At 45.0% G+C, this 5212-nt stretch overlaps 1 long non-coding RNA gene across 1 annotated transcript; it reads left to right on the top strand.

Annotated features, from left to right (window-relative positions):
- Positions 1-3459: 3459 nt before the first annotated feature.
- On the top strand, positions 3460-4181 carry LOC121312210. Its single transcript, XR_005949736.1, has 3 exons — positions 3460-3520; positions 3725-3897; positions 4090-4181. It is a non-coding gene; the product is annotated as an uncharacterized LOC121312210 (long non-coding RNA).
- The last annotated feature ends 1031 nt before the right edge of the window (positions 4182-5212 follow it).

Below are 5212 nucleotides of genomic sequence, written 5' to 3' on the forward strand. Positions count from 1 at the left end.
CAGTGGTAGACTCTTCCAGGCAGGGGTAATTGAATGCTCTGCACCTAACCATTCATGCCATTTTGTATTGGAGGAACTGCCTTAACATTCTTGAATTTTTCCTGCATGCAATCCATAGTTATTTTCTTCTCAATCTGTCGGCGCTGTCAATTCTGTTTGCAAACTACAGTAGCCTGCTTGGAGTATCACTGGGCTGACCTGCTGTTCCAACACTGGGGGCTCTGACTCGTGTCCCTGTGAAATACCTTTGAACACTGTTGAACAGCCCAATAAACCTTGGGAACAACAATTGGATCAGCCAACGCCTGCTCTTCAGCCTACCTCTCCCTTCCAATTCCCGTGAACCCCCTCCCCACCTAAACACTCCCAGATACCTAAACATATGCTGGTTCCACTAGGAAGGAAGCTGACCCCCAGACCTTCCAATCTCCCATTAGGAATGCATTTGCTGTTTTGTCTAGTTCATTTTAGCTGACCACCTCTCCTTCCCTGCAAAGCTGTCTATCAAACAGAGACATTTGCATGTCAGCTACCAACTTTGGAGAAATGTTCTACTGTCATCGGGAGCATTAACATGAATGTATTGTCGTCAGACAGACGAGCCTGAACTGTCAAACACCCCTGTATTTCAGAAACTACAGATAAAATAGCAACCCCTGCATTAGTTTGTGCCGTGACTGGTTCAGTCAATAGAAGGGGGAGGTTGTCAATCGGCTTGTAGAAACGTTCTAGCTTTTCTTGCACAAAATGTATACTAGCTGTTCTCTTCCCTAACTCTGCTCCTGTTTCACTATATGAAGTGCCAGTTAAGATCCTGCACTATAGGGGAAGAGATTGGGAAGGGGGTGAAGAGAAGTGACTTAACAACTCTGTTTTTGGCTTTTAAGGAACTTCCCTTCTTTTTTTTTTTTTTTTTTTTTAGCCGATCGTGTGCTTTAAGCCGCAGTATATTGGTATTCCTCATCTCCTGCTGAGTGGAGCTTGCAAATAGGAAGTGTTTACAGCTGAGAAATCCCCACTGACTGAACAGAGAGCGCGGCATGTACTGTGTTTGCAGAGCACAAAGATCATGCCAGAAGCACTCCCAACAGATGGCACCAGCAGAGGAATAGGTGGATCAGTGATACTGAATGATCAGTTGGAGTACTTGTGTTTTCACTACCATAAATATTGCCCCCACGGGGGCAAGTGGTTTTATGTAGGGACATCCAAGGCAAATAATTTAAAATTCTATGTTCTTGGCAGACTTCCTTACCCAGGGAGACTTGCAGTTGTAAACAAAATACACATCAAGAATTACAGTACAATAGAGCAAGATGCAATGACTTCAGTCCTAATAAGAGCAAATAAAAAACCCAGTTAGGATTTGATATCGGGGCAGTTCGTGAGCAGATGTGTTTAGTTACATCTGGGGTTAGATGAGAGTCCAAGTGAAATACAAGATGCTACCACAAATGATTCTGTGTTCTGTTTTATACTACAAGTATATGTAAATGGAAATAACGTGTACGTCTCAATCAATTTGGGGATTATTTGACAGCGTACAGATGGCAGGTAAGACTAAGCTTTGACATGCAATTATTCCAAACCCTGCTTTTATGGCCTCTTGGCCCAAGGTTTTATCTCTTTTTAAAAACAAAAAGGATGTGTTTTGGAGAATGGAGCACAGGCAGATTGGTAACTTGCCATTTCTTGACAACTCCTTTTCTGGGAAATGGGAGTAAATGAAATCCATAGAAATTTCAAGTAATTGGATGTGGTAGTAATATTAATGCAGCTCTGTGGCAGTATTGTTTTGAACTAGCAAGGCGCTGCTCCATCCTGAAACTTCATCAGAACACTGCAGGCTTGGAATGTAAACAGACTAGTTTTGAAACTAGTCCAGGTAAGTTCTCCCACTTCAGTGGGGACAACAGTGGAAGGCATTGTTACAAAAACACTGGGCTTCATAGTTCTGAAGTGTGCCTAGTAGATTTTCTAGTCGTTGCTTCAAAGCATGCCATTTGTGACACCTGCTGACATGATCACTGTGTGAGTGAACTACCTGCAATTTGCTTGTTTCCTGGTTATACTTTTTGATCAAGCCAACTTCCTCCTTGTTCTAGAATGAGCACTACATCCTGACCCTCCGCTACACAACTTCTGGACAACAAGCTTATGTTCAGATGCAATGCCCAACCGGTGCTGTAGTGCCCACAAAACCCCCTCCCTCTACAACCACTCCACGAAAACCAACAATACCCACTGCCTGCAGAGCCTCAGTCATGACAATAGAGCTGCCTGAAGGACCAATTGAACAAGTAGCTGTGATGGGTAAGGTTGTGCCTTGTCCCAGATAACTTCCCACCCAAATTGCTTGGCAATGAGGATAACCCAATCTCATGGCAATGTTGCCTCTTGCAGATAAATCCAACACTCTGGTAACTGTCCAAGATGATAGCAGAAAGTGTGGCTACAGCTTGGTGCATGGGAGAGGAAAGAATGTCTTCACAGCCCCTTACACAGCCTGTGATGTCAAGATGCTGGTAAATATTTGTAGCTTTCTGTACTGTTGCTTTTAAACTTCCTATGCATGTAAATACCCTCGCTTGTGCTCTCTCTCTCTCTCCTCCCTTGATTCTCTTCCAGAATGGGAATTATGTCCTGACCCTAGTATATGTAACCCTTAGTGGGAGAAGGGTACAGGTGCAGATGAAATGTCCAACCAGTGCAGCTTTACCAACAGGCTCCCCCCTCCCTCCCTTTGGGGTTTCTGTCCTCTGCAGTGATACTTGCATGACAGTGGAGCTTCCTGGGGGACTGCTACAAGATATCCATTTAATGGGTGAGTTGGCTTGGTACACAGTAATGTGGGTGCTGTGAAACGGAAAGCATGCTCTAAATGTGGCATTTGTTGTAGATGAATCCAACAACTTGGTAGCTGTTACCAGTGCTCCCAAGACTTGTGGCTACAATTTGGTGAGGGAAAATGGCAAGAACATCTTGACTGCTCCTTACAAGGCCTGTCATGTCAAGATCCTGGTAAGCTGAGGGCAATTGCAGCTGTGATTCCCCATTTTTATTGGTGATCAAAATCCTGTCAAGAATGACCAACTCTCTTTCCACTTCTAGAACAACTTCTATATCCTGAGAGTCCTCTACACAACTTTTACTGGGGAGCGAGGAGATATACAGGCCAAATGTCCTGTTCCTGGTCTAGTACCACATGTGGGTGAGTGTTTGTTCACTGGACACAAAATACCAGAGTGCTCAAGTCTGGTGTTGCTTGTCTGCCAATGCTGTTGCTGCATCATGTTGCTTTGTATTGAATACAATGTGCCCCTACACAAGATATTAACACCTAAACTACAGGGTCTTCCCTGTACAACCTATAACATTGAAGTTTACTCTCTTGCAGGGTGCAAGATACCAAGAAGTCAGCAGTTGGCTTGTGGTCCACCTAATGTTGATCCACAACTGTGTGTGGCCAATGGATGTTGTGTGGATGCAAGAACTTCCCATTGTTACTATCCTTTGGATGGTATGGCTTGGTTTTACACTTTTGATATAGCACTGCTCATCTAATGAGCTGTCCAGAGTAACTTTGAACAGCTTGTATAGGAAAACTTTGAGGGTGGAGGAGATAATTGACCTGATTTCCACCCTTACTGTACAGGGGACTGGTCCTTCAGGTAAATGGTTTCATTATTTTGTATTAATGGTTTCTCTGCTTCCTGCTTTTCAGCGTGCACTGCAGATGGGCATTTTGTATTCTCCGTATACCGCACCTCAACCAAGCCAGAAATTGATCCGAGCAGTCTAGTAATTGCAGGAAACCATTCATGTGTCCCTGTAATCTGCACTCCAGACTTTGCGGTCTTCAAATTTCCTGTGACTGGCTGTGGGACACGTGTCTTTGTAAGTTCACTCCTCCTGGGGTTTGGGTTAGTACTAGGACTTCTAGGCTGCAATGCTTTTTACAGCCATATGTCTAAGGGGGGTGTTGGGGTGCTAATCTACTGGAATGCCACTGGTTTTGGGCTGGCCAGGTTGATTACAATCCTCAACTGCTTCAGTGTTCTCACTTTGTAATCATTTTTTTTTCTGTAGACTGTGGCGGAGACTACAATCTATCTTGCTGAAGTTCGTGGTTTGGTTCGGGGGATCCAGCAGATGTATGGACAAATTACCAGAGATGGCCCTTATCGGTAATTTCTTCTACATGCGCTTGGAACAGGCAGCTGCTTAACCCTCTTTCAGCATACTTTGCTGGTTGTAGTGGGTGGGGACCCCATGATCGGAGTTAAAGCCTTTATGGATTTGTCACTGACTGGAATATTTGTGCCAACTGGTAACTAAATGGATTCTTTGTCTTCACTGTCTCCTCTTTGCACTGCAGTTTCCATGTGGAATGTCGCTATTCTAAAGGAAACTTGGCCAGCACTGGTTACTTTGTGGTGAACCCACCGCCTCCATCAGCAGCCTTGGCTTTTGGCTGGCTTGGGGTTAGGTTAAGGATTGCCACAGGTAATTGAACATGATGCGTAACTTCTCCCATTTGGTCTGGTTTGGCATCATGTCTGGTAATGACTGCTAGATTTGACTGGCTCAATTTCCTCTTTCAATGGCTGGTGTGTTAACAATGATGCACCTCTCTTGCAGACGCCAGCTACACTAGCTTCTACCCACAGTCCCATCTGCCCCTGAGCGTCTTGCTTGGAAGCAAGGTGTATCTGGAAGTGCAGCTTGTGAACCCTCCTAACCCCAGTGTAGTTCTGCTGGTCCACTACTGCATCGCCTATCCCCGGTCCTCTCAAGCTGCCTGGGTGATCATCTATGAAGGGTGAGTATCCTGATTTGTCTCCCTTTGTCTGGACAAAAGCAACATGCCAGGGATTTGTCCAGCAGCAACTGCCAGATGTGACCATTAACCAGTTCAGCAACTGGTTAGGTGACTGGCTGCAAACATCTAAATTAAATCTTTGCAAGCTAGACTGTTGCAGCTGCTAGAAGCATTACAATATGGCTACCATGCACTTCAAGCCTCCTAGTTGGCAGCTGTAGGACTCCCTTCTGAATTTCCCCCCCACAGTTGTCCAAACATCCTGGATTACAGCAGTGCTGCTGGCCTCCATGTCAAATACAATAACATGCCTGTATCCAAGCACACTCGACGCTTTGAAATAGAAATCTTCCAGTAGTGACACTGGCCAAGGTTGGTACATGTGCGTGC

Source organism: Polyodon spathula, unplaced genomic scaffold (assembly GCF_017654505.1).
Source record: "Polyodon spathula isolate WHYD16114869_AA unplaced genomic scaffold, ASM1765450v1 scaffolds_3699, whole genome shotgun sequence".
Classification (NCBI taxonomy): domain Eukaryota; kingdom Metazoa; phylum Chordata; class Actinopteri; order Acipenseriformes; family Polyodontidae; genus Polyodon; species Polyodon spathula.